Below are 12,721 nucleotides of genomic sequence, written 5' to 3' on the forward strand. Positions count from 1 at the left end.
ACTTATTATAAATTAATTTCCTTTCTTTATTAACAATTATAAATTTAAATATAACATTAAAAAAAACATTTTATATTACTAAAATAACTAGGGGCATTTTGGTAATCTTTCATTTCTACCAATTACACAAATTTTTTAAATCTATTACATCAATCAAATCCTACACTAATTCTCACAAACTTTACCCTCAAATCCACTCTCAATTACCCATAAATCTACTAAAAAAAAAAACAACAAAATTACCCTCAAATCCACTCAAATCATCCCCCCCAAATCATCTCCCCCAAATCCCTTCATAAGAACAGAGGCTAAATCTCTTCAATCACTCTCTCTCAATCATCTCTCTCAATTACCCTAAATAAACACATCCTTAATATAATAACCACGTTCTCAATGTGTGAGATTTAAATTTAAAAGAGGATGTTATTGAAGAATCTCTAAACATTTTCTTTTTTTCATAAATGTCTGAGTGATTTGATTAATATTTTAGATTGAGATTTAAATTAAAATATAATTAATTATATAAATAACTCAAATATAAAAAATATTATTTAAAAATTTAAAATTTAAGATTGTTAAAATGATGATTATATTTATTTAATGTTTAAGTTTGATATCAAAACATATAAAATTTTAAAACATGAAAATATTTTAATTTTATATTTAAATTTAGATACTTAAAATATATTTATTTTTTCAATTTTTAATTTTGAAAAAACAAACTTAAAGAAATCCATTGTTACAAAAATAGTATTAGTTGAAGAAAAATCTGGAAGTGCAAGGTGAGAAGTTTGGTAAGAAAGAAGGAGTTTGTTTTGAGACATTGGATGGTATGGTAGGGTAGGGAATTGTCTATATGAATGATTTGATGCGACACCAAAAGGTTACAGCGACATGGGTCCACTCAAGCTACACTTTTAAAGTGGTCGAAGTTCTAAACGCAGACACGAATGCCACGTGTTTGAGACCACAACTCAACCTCGGTTTCCTTGCTTCTACTGACATCTTATTTAATAAGTAGTGACGTGTCTGCACCTGCTACACCACCCCCACTTTCTGTTCTACACAGTATCTTTCCCTTTCATCAACATTTCCGTTATACTTATATCTATTAAAATATTAATCAAAGACTAAAATATTAATCATAGATTAAGATATCAAATCATTTTTAAAACTTCTTATTAATTGTAGTTTAATATCATCTTCTGTATATTCTACTTGATAAACGAATTCTTAAATAAGAACATAAGTTAGAAGTGAGTTTTAGATCTAACTCAATCTCACAAAATCGGTTTGTAAGGTGAGGTTTGTACTTCACTTATATATTGTAATTTGGTTTTATTTCTCGTACGTGATAATAGAAATTGGGTGGTCCAATAGCGGTCCGATAGCGGATGAAATAGAAGAATAGAATGTCCATTTAGAACTCGCTAGGATAGGCTTTTTAAAGATGATTTTGATACCATGTTAGAAGTGAGTTTTAAGCCTAACTCAATCCCACAAAACCAGCTTGTAAGGTGAGGTTTACACGCCTTATCTCTAATCGATGTGGGACTTCCAACAACATGTCCTGTAATTCTTTCCATTGTAATAGTAAACATTGTATAACTTGTAATTTTTGTGTTCTTCTAATTCTTTATGTAGATTTTCGTCTCCTTGACTAAAATATGATCTTTACTTCATATTTGTCATCTATGCGGAATCTTCTATGTATCCTGTATGTATGCTAATATAGAAGCTTGATAAGAAAATGGTTGATAATTTCTAACTCTTGTTGATTAAGAATAAAATATTTTTATACAGATTATATACATAACATTGAATTGTATTTAAACATGCATAATACAATATGTAGTTTCAATGTGAAGACTGTTAAATGACTGTTTGAGCATAAAACTTTCTATACCTAAACCTTTAAACATTGAAAATGTGATGCCTTCACCCCGATTTTCTTTTTTGTTAATTGATATATAAACAATTTTTTTTTTAAATTTTAATATATTTATTGTATTTGACATTTTAAAATTTTTTATATATTTTAATAAAACCAGTGACTTTTTTATGAACAAATAGAGTACAAGAAAAAGAAAACCAAAACTTGAAAGAAAAAACAAAAAGAGAGGTAACGTTATTGGGCTTGAGCAAAACCGCTTAGCCAAACCTGAACCCATGGCACACGAAACAAGAAAAAGTAAGACAGAAGAGCAAATACTCAAGAAAGGACCAAAACCACTGCAACGAAGCAGGTGTTACAAGACAATGGACACTTTCTTTCAACGAATCTTGAAAACAAGCTAAATAATAGGGATATATTTCAATCTAATAAAAATAAATAAATTGTATTCATTTTATTATTTTAACAATTTATTTTTAAATTATTATATATACACAAATATGCATACATCAATATACAGAAACAATGGTATTAAACATTACAACAAACTTTTAACATTTCAATTATCCTGTCATCTCAAAACTCACCTATCATTCTTTATAAATCACTAAACCACTTATATTAATTTATCAACATAAATTTTAAAAAAATATATAAAAAAGTTATATAACAAACAGAATGCTTTAATTAAAATTTGGTGTGTGATTAATAGTTAATATTTAATATTATCTTTTATTCATAATATTACATAACATTATTTCACATATTCATTCATAAAATCTGTCAGCTAATTTTTTTTTGTCTGTGAACTTTTCTTTTCTTGATAAATTCACAATTGCAAAAAAGTAAAAGAGCAAAATATACATATAGTACTATCATGAAAAATAAATAAAAAATACTTTCAAGCAAAAAAAAGAAGCATTTGATATAAATTGATCAAAGCTTTGAAATGTTAAAAGAAAAATAATGTATAACAAAAAACTGTACAACCCACAACTAAAATTTTAAAATATTAAAACAAAATTGTTTATTATAATTGAAATACTTCTATATTTTTATTATAATAGCTCAAGATAAATAGCTTAAATAAAAATGTTTTTGTGTGCACCATATGTTTCTATTTCTTTAAATTAAATTTGTATTACAGGAATTTGTATGTTAGTTATATTTATTTGTATGATGATTTAAAATGAATTAATCAATAAATAGATAAAAATAAATCCTTGTTTTTATATGTCAATCTTTCCATTTACGGGGTAGAAGAAAAAAAAAGAAAATAATACCAATTTTGCTATATAAATTTTATAAATTATAAAATAATTGCTAGAATATATTTTTTATATAAAACTAAAATTACATCATAATCAAATATTAATTTTTGTGAACCATTATTTAATCTATGGTAAAAATAGAATACAGAAACATTTTATTATTAAAAATAATGAAGATGATGAGATTAATAATGAATACGCCATCTTTCAAATTTTTTTTAGGTGTTTTTTATAATGAGAATGAAAAGAAAAAATTGAAAAATAATATATATCTATAGAAATGAAAATCACAATTCTTTTGCATAACTTCTGTCACTTACATTTAAAATTTTAATATTTTTAATTAGAAAATACTTGTATCAAGAGTTTTTTTCAGCATAGATTCATGCTATAAGAGATGAAATTGAATAACTAAAAAGTTAGTAAAATACAATTTAAATTAAGAGGAGGCTAAATAATGAGAGAGAAATTCAACAAAAACAACAAAATGTTGCAAATGTTGATGGACAAGATGGATATTCAACCTTCAATATGATAATTACAACTCATTTTTTTAGCTAACTTTATTAAGTTTCTTAATAAACTTTTAGTCTTTGTACTTTAATATTATATTTGCGCGATGGTTTAAACTTAGACATGAAGAATATACTCTAATGTAATATTATTGAATTTTCCTTTATAAATTTACAAAATATTTCATGTTGCAAAATGTACTAATAATTTTGTAAATGATATATCAATCACTAGAATGCTTAAAATTTTAGCACAATTTTAGTCATAAAATTTTTAATATATATATTAAAAATGAAAAACTTAAGAAAAAATTTGATGGGTTAGCCCATGAAGCATTTTTAGTGATTGATGGCCCAGCAAGCCTAAATGAAAGGGATTGACCTATTTTCTCATGTTTTCAGTACATTTTAATTCCTTGAATCTGGAAGTAGCAAGCATCCTTCCTTGTCTGTCGAATAATATCTTCGATTACTGCTGATGCAAAGTGTTCGTAGACTATTTTTTTTCCCATAAATTGATATGCAAAAGCACATGAAAAAAAACTATACAAAAATAGAAGAATAAGTGACCAAATATGATAGAGAAAGAAATCAAAACTTATGAAATTAAGTAAACTGGAAAGATTTTCATCCAAGCTAAAATCGACAAGTTTATCAGCATAATGTATTGGATAATCAGATAATATTTTTTTTATAACATTTAAACATTGATTTCATGTCAATATGTGATTGGTCAAAAATTACTCCAGAATCAATAATAATAATCATAAATATTATTGTGGAGTAATTTTTGACCAATCACATATTGACACGTAATCAATGTTCAAATATTGTCAAAAAAATGTTGTCTAAATATCATTATCTTAATATATTTCTTTCATCTAATATATATATATATATATATATAACTGAAACTGAGCCCAATTACCTTTTTATAATATTTTTTATTTGCTTTTTTTTTTTTTGGTTTTTCCCGCGGGTTCCTTCGTCTTTCTTTCCACTGTCACACGAGCTCCTTTCTCTTCCCACTGCAAGCTTCTCACATTTTAAGGTTTTTTCTCATCTGCAGAGCTCATTGTTTCCGTGGAATCCATTTATTTCGAAGCTTTCTTTTTTTCTTATTTCCGTGGAATCATCTCTTCTCTCCGGAGCCATTTTCTTCTTCATTCAAGTCTTGTAAGTGTTTTTCCTTTCTAGTTTAGTTCTTTCTTTCTTTCCACCAGTTATTTTCACTTTTTGCTTCTTATAAACCTAACTTTATTTTTTAACCCTAATTTATATTTTTATGTTCTGGTGGTAAATCATTGTATGTTAATATTGATTATTGTTTTCATAATCCTTTTATTCGTAATCTTTGTGTCTCTCCTTGGATGCGATCTGATAAGTGTTAACCTGGACATGTAGTAATGGGGAGAAAGCGTTAGATTGAGGATATTTATGGATTTGGATATGTGAATGTCAAACTTAGGTTCAAGTTAGCTATGTTTCTAAGACAGATTAGTTCCGCCCAAAGTGTGTTGTGTTTGAAGAGAATGTAATCATAATTGTTGGTGACAGACACCAATTCCTAAACATGTTGTGAGAAATGTTTCTCCTTCATCTTATTCTGTAATATTTTAAACAACTTGTGCTTTAAATAATTTTTATCTATCACTTTTAAATTCAGAACTGTCCTTGTTAGAAAAAAAAAAAAACTCAAATCAGGGAGGAAGAATGGTCACTTTGAAATTGGATTGGTAATTGCGTTCTTGGAATTGGTGTGGGTTTTGCACTGGTAGTAGCATCAGTTTACGGTGCAGAGATTTCACCTCCTTCTTCCACAGCCTTTTTTACCTCTCTCCCACAAGTTTCCCTCAACATAGGACTCTTGCTTGGCTACATGGCAAACTATTTCTTTGAAAAATTGTCATTGAGACTTGGATGGAGAGTGATGCTGGCCGTTCTTTCAATCCCTTCACTTATTCTTGTCATTCCCGTGTTAAAACTGGTAGAGTCTCCTAGGTTGTTAGTCATGCAAGGATGCGTAGATGAGGCCAGGAAAGTGCTTTTGCTGGTTTCTAATACAAAGGAGGAAACTGAACACAGGTTGAGGGAAATAAAAGATGTTGTTGGAATTGATGAAAACTGCACCCAAGACATTGTGGAGGTTCCAAAGAAAACTCGTAGCGGTGAAGGAGCTCTAGAAGAATTGAAATGTAATCTATACATATTTATTAAAATGAGTTAAAACGTAGTGATAGAGTTAGTTTGAATTGAAAAAGATAAATACAATAATTGAACAAGACCACAAGTTGCAATTAATTTGGTTGAAATTCATCAATTTTAAATTACTTTGATTTGCTGTGATTATCAAGTCAAGTCATACAAGATAGCCAGGAACACCAGAAGAGATTAATATGACAATATCTCACAGATTCAGAAACCAAAACATGGTTTACTCTTTATCAAATCCTAAAAGCATTAAAAATAAACTTATATATATATATATATATATATATATATATATATATATATTTGTTTAACCACACCAATAACTAAGTTCATGGTTGTAATGAGATGGGTTATTGTTTTGCAACAGTACACCAGCTCCTCCTTCAAGTGGTAACTTGAAAGTGCCAGAAGAACTGCTACGCAAGATCTCTGGTTCACGCCCATGAAAAATTTCTGGACAAGCTTATATATATATAAAGTTTGGCTCTTGTATATGTAGTACTATCTCTTTTCTTCTTAACCTTTTTCTTGCTTGGGATCACCAGAAATAAGCGTAGACTCCTGTGTCTTTGGCTGTATATGTACAATAAACTTTGGTCTTTCTTGTTGTGTGCAATAATAATACCTCCGTTAATTAACTACTAGTGCTGTCAGTAAATATTGAAAATCGCTGGGTTTGAAACCAAATAAAAACTATATTTTAGTACAAGAATATTATTTATAAGTTATAGCTAAACTTGCCTTCAAGAATTGTACGAGTAGTACTAATTTGCTGTTGGATTCTTTACGAAGTTAATGGTACAGAAAGATCTTGTTTCCCTGCTACTTTGGGATATAAAACATTGTTCCATTAATAATAGGTACGCACCAATCAGCAAGACAAATAGTTCATTTTTTGTTTGTCTTTATTTAGTATGTTATTATCCATATTTTTAAACTAAGGATTTTTATTGGATATTCATGAATGGAAAAAATAAACTACATGTCCAAAATGTAGGGGGCTAGAAGGTATATTTTCTAATATTCTTGTGGAGCTGCAGGTGTATCAAGAACGAGAAGGCAGTGATAAAAGGTTGAAAGGTAACACCTTTTTTGTTATGTTTTTATGGTACTTTTAATGAATTATAATTTTGTTTTAAACAGATATATTCTACTTTCTTTGTATCGAGCCACATCAAAATTCTCGTGATTCAGTCAATGATGAGTCATTTCTACATGGTCATCATGATGAACAGTTATCTCATTCGTCAATTGGTGTTGAATATAAATAGAAATAAATCAAAAAGAAAATATTTGATGGTTCAAGTGAGAAGTAAGTCAAATAATTTGCATTCATTTCTCTAAATATTTGTTCGTGCATTACTTGAAAGCTTCGATAACAATTCGTTAACATTTTTTTTTCTTATTTATAGCTATTTAAGGAGATATAAGAGAACGTGATTTAATGTTAAAGAAATTTATGACCTTCGGTTGGGAGATAAAGTTGTGATACCTTTTGATGGAAAGCAAAATTTAATGGGACATACATTAAATTTAATGATTTAATGATTGTTCAATAGATGATGAAAACTGGCCAATCAGTGAGCAAAGGTAATTTGTATAATCATAATCATGAGAGCTGAACTTCTTGATGTTATAGCAAGTGTTTCTTATCATATCGCATGATTAGCTATAAAACTTCAATATATTTGTAGAAATAATTAATTATTCTTTTAGTTTTATCATTGTAGCAACAACAAAGTTCCAGTGACCATCATTCCTCATCAAATGTTAACACTGGTCAACCTTAGAAATACTTTGATGTTTTAACTAGACTATGGTTTAGACCTTATGTTCTTTAAAATGTTCTTGGTAGTAAAACTAATGGTAAAATGTTCATTAATGATGATGATATAGTGGCTAAGTCGTAGTCATTATTTTGATAATAGTTTATATTTATATTCCCCATGTAGTGCAAACTTTTGCAACTCATTTTGATAAAGGGGTAAATGAAAAATGCTTTGAGTATGAATACCTTATTTGTGGTTCTTAGAAGAGTTGAGCCATTCTTTGAAGCCTTGGAAGACTAGGAGTTAAGGATTTTACAGTAGAGTTGTTGAACTTAGATGATCCAAAAAAACTTAACAACTTGAATGAAGAAACAGGTGTGGCCCATTGATTGCAGAACTTTACTACCAAAGCTGGTACCCTGCAAGTTAATTGTCATCACATCAATGCTGAACTTTTTTCAGACCTTATTAGATTTGCTTAAAGATCCATCCTTCAGCATAGATGCTTGATTAATTTTTTAGTACGATTAAATGAATGAAGATTAGAGAAGTTCATTTTTTTTCCATAAAAGAAATGTAAGAAATTGTTTGATATATATATTTTTTTTCATATACGAAGAAAAAATCACTTAAGAAATTGTTCACAGTGTGAGTTTAATTATTAAAACACAGAATGTTATTGTGAAGATTCAAATGTTCATCCAGCAGGAGCAGGGTTTAATTTTTATGCATGAAAAGAATTAAAAAGGGAAATTGCATTTGACAACAAAAATGGGAAATCTTCGGAATTTTTGTGACCTGTGTTTCCTTTTTTTTTTCTTTTAATATGCAGTAGCATATGGTTAATGTTATTTTCCTCTCTTGCATTCAGAATTAGCTTATACCTTTGAAATCACTTAAAAGTGATTTTCCAATAACAATGGAAAAAGCTTAATCGCGGGTCTATAACATTCTGAGCTGAATTCTGCCAGGCAACGACAGATTTTGTTGAATAGATTTTATATTTTTCATTTTTTTTAAAAAGTCATGATTTTACCGGCCGTTACAACTGCAATTAAATTTTTTAAATTTCCGAACTTATTGACGATTACAACTGCTGCTAAGTTTCAAATATAAGATTTTTTAAAATTAATAGACTATTAAAACTGGCTTTAATAATTTTAGTGACGATTATTCCGACTATTATAATAAATCGATGCTATAATGTTTTTATGGTGCCAAATTCTTGGTAATTTTATTATCTGATGAAAAAGAAAATAGTGAAGGTTTTAACTGTCATTACATAAGGTATTAAATCGTCATTAAAATTCAAAATTTTAATAGTTTTTTTTTTTTTTTTTAAATATAGACATTGGAGAGATTTGACATTAGCGAAAAGGAAATAAGTTTATATAAAAGATTAAACTTAAAGTAATAGATATATAAGTGTTTTTATTTATATATTGTTTATTTTAGTTAGGTTTAAACCCTTCAACGATTGGAATTTCAAGTGGGTCCTGATATTTTTAATCGACTCAATTGGGTTATAATATTTGTAAAATATCTCAATGGATCTAAATATTTGAAAAATTAAACTAATTAAGTTAAATTTTCACCGTTAAAATGTGCTGATGTGGATTTGCTGAGGTGGATATTTTATTAAAAAAAAAAAATAGAAAAATCGCTACTGTGTCATCATCCTTGCCATCATCTCCTTTGCAAAACCCTAGCCTCGGAAAGCCGCCGTGAAGATGCTATCACTGTGGTACCGCAAAGCCGAGTTGCACTACCCAGAAATCCCAAGTCGTGCTTCCATGACCACAACCACAAAGTTTCGCACCTTCATCATCCTCACCAACAACCTCAACCTGCAAAGACAACTACAGAAGCACAAAAACCTAATCGTGTTTCTCCTTATTAGGACGCCATGCCTTCGCCATTAAGCACCACCGTGAGCAACCATTGCCTTTGCAAAACGCGAAACCATCACCACCTGCAAATCAAAGAAACAATAAGAACTAGAAAACCCAAATTCGCATCTGCCTCACGATGTTCCTTCAACTTTGCCCAACCTTTGTGCCACTGCAAGCTTTTTCTCTACCTGTCTTGCAATCTCCATTATCGCGCCCTCATCAACAACCAGAGAACACATAAGAATCGTGACCCAGACATAAGAGAGTTTTTTCACTCTCTTAGGGTTAGAGCAAAAAAGGGAGAAAATGGCTTGCACCGAGCTTCTCGCGTTTATGGTGCCTCTCAATGACAATGCTTCTGGTTCTAAATCAACCATTTTCATAATTAACTTTTTTATAAGTAATTAAAAGAAAATAAACCTAAGCCGTAAATTATTTCTCCTAAATTTTTTTCCTTCCAGAATATTTTAAGGAATCCAATTTACCCTTCTTTTAATCACATGGTACCCATAAAATAATCTCTTTCTTATTTCCCAGTTATCTCCTCTCTATAACTTTTGAACAGAACCAGAAAGGTAAGATGGAAGAAGTTCCTCCTTGCAACGCGAAACAGTGCAAAAAAAAAAAAGGAAAAAAAGGGGGAAAGAAGAAGAACGCTTAACTCGTTGCCACTTTCCTTGTGCAAGATAGAAGATCAAAACAGAGGAGAAGAAGAGAACGACCAAGGGTTGCCATGTCATAATTTCTTAAATTAAAAAAAAAATTCACGTAATAAAATATTTTGACATCAGCGTATTAATTGTACAACATGTCAACACCAACTAACGACGTTTGTGACAACTTAACGGTTAGGACAAAATTGACTTAATTTTACAAATATTATGACCGAATTGAGACAACTGGAAATATGAGGACTCACTTGAGATTTCTATACAAATACGAGAACCATCTGAGAGTTTAAACCTTTTACTTATTTGTTTTCAGAATGAGAGTTTGAATTGAGCTAGAGTTGTAACCGTATATCCGTGGATGTCTCACAAGTCTTAAGAAGAATGCAGCTAGGTATGATAGTGAAAGAAATGTGTGATAGAAATGTGATGGAGTGATTGGTATTCTAGGGTTAAGATGATGAGGAGAGAAAAGGTATAAGGCAATAGTTGAGTATAGCTTGATGCTGGACCTCAGCTTTGCTTGAATTTTTCCCAATTGCGTGGCATATGATTGGACCAGTTCCAATTATTATATGTATAGTTTCGTAATATGATAAGGTATAATTGTTGTTTTTGTAGATGATGGATGACACTGGAGGAGCCCTTTCCCATGTACCTACATTTTCTTTTTCCCTCTCAAGACAAGAAAATGACCCTCCTTCACGCTTAACATATCACTGCATTTGGATCTGTGTTCATATCAGATAACTTCTACATCAATCTAACCCTTTCTGTAATTCTCTATTTTACGCCAAAACTTTCCTAATTTTCAATTTTTCCCATTCATATGTTTTGATGTGTTAGGTCTTATATAATAGGAGAATCCAAATGCAATGATAAATGCAAGTTGGAAAGAAACTCAAGAAATCTATACATGGTTTCTTTCTATTATAGGTTATGATTTCTTATTTTGGTATTAGATAATGTTAGATTTCCTCTGTCCAATATCATTTAATTATTAAAATCTGAGTTCAATTGAAAGGCATTTCATAGATTTAGATTTGAACGAGATTAGTTGATATATTGATAATCAAGCCAAAAAGTTAAGGAATTATAATGTATAGTAAACTTATTTGAGAATTCTATATTTGAGGAATCAAAAGAAGATGAGAGATTGATATGCATTTGTTTAATTACTTCTTTCTTTCCCTATTTTTTTCCTTGAAAAGTTATAAGTAGGTTATCATTTTTATTTTTATTTTAATTGAGTTTTATTTTTAAAAAGTTTTGATTTGATTAGATCTTTTTGTTTAGTAACTTACAAATGACTTTAAAATCATGTCACATATTAGTTTGTGTTTTTTCTTTAATTTTTTTTTTATTTTTTAATTTTTGTTTATAAAATTATTTGTTATTCACATTTAAGATTTTATGATATGACATATATCATAATCATGTCTTGTATTTAATTTATATATATATATATATATATATATATATATATATATATTATTTAGACTTAATATTATTGGTTTCAATTTTTATTAGCTATTATTGAAATGATCGTAATTTTTTTTTGTTTAATGTAGTCTTAAAGATTGTAATTTGTGTTCAATTTAGTCCTTAGTCCTTATTGCAAACATGGTTTAAATTGTTAACGACCAAATGTCCAATTAGAAAGTGAAATGTTATTTATTGGCTGATTTAGGCCTAGTGAGGTGAATTTATTATTTTTGAAATTTTATTTCTGATATTAGGATTATTCTTTTCAAAATTAAATTAAGAGTATTGAGGTCTGAAGGTTTGATCATGGTTTTGGAGGAAAATATGCAAGATTGGGAAAAACATCAATGACTGTTCAAATCATCTTTAGGAAAGTCAGGTTTGCATTCCTAATCTATGTTCAGTGACATTTGTTTCTAACATTTTCTAAGTCATAACTTATATAATTGTTTTAATTATATATTTTTATAAAATAAATTTTTCTTGTCTTTTTTCTTATATTTTTTCTATAAATATTTTTTTGATCAATTCTAGTTGTATTCAATTCTACATTTCAAAGACTTTAAAATAAATGTATGATTTGCTAGAATTGAAGTATTATGCTATTTTTTATGACTTTTAGAAGTTAAAGCAGATATGTTGTATTAGTTTTATAGGATCGTATACCAATTTGATTTTTCTTGTTTTATCTAAAACTTTTGTAATTGATCTTATAGACCTAATTAGAGTCCACATTTAAGCCTATGTGTACAACTTACCAAAACTTATATATAGCCTAAATGGGATCTAATCAAAAGAAACAATTAATTTATTTATCTTTTAGTTTTAGAAATTGTATCTTCCTATCTGTTTCTCTCAATTCTCAAATTATCTCTCATCTTCTTTGTTTTTCATTCATGGATAACTAGTTTTTGAAGTTCCATTCGTGGAAATAAGATCATATAATTTGAATTAAGTTTTGCACCAATGATTAACGTTCCAAGTTTTTTTTCTACTTTTGAATTTACACTTTACGATAA

At 28.7% G+C, this 12,721-nt stretch overlaps 1 long non-coding RNA gene across 2 annotated transcripts; it reads left to right on the top strand.

The window, feature by feature from the left end:
• Positions 1–4,612: 4,612 nt before the first annotated feature.
• Positions 4,613–7,597, top strand: LOC111240615. Of its 2 annotated transcripts, none has more exons than XR_002666069.1 (3): positions 4,613–4,853; positions 6,886–7,200; positions 7,301–7,597. It is a non-coding gene; the product is annotated as an uncharacterized LOC111240615 (long non-coding RNA). The 2 variants fall into 2 exon arrangements; XR_002666068.1 differs by having other exon boundaries at positions 6,929–7,200.
• Positions 7,598–12,721: the final 5,124 nt, after the last annotated feature.

Source organism: Vigna radiata, chromosome 2 (assembly GCF_000741045.1).
Source record: "Vigna radiata var. radiata cultivar VC1973A chromosome 2, Vradiata_ver6, whole genome shotgun sequence".
Taxonomy (NCBI): domain Eukaryota; kingdom Viridiplantae; phylum Streptophyta; class Magnoliopsida; order Fabales; family Fabaceae; genus Vigna; species Vigna radiata.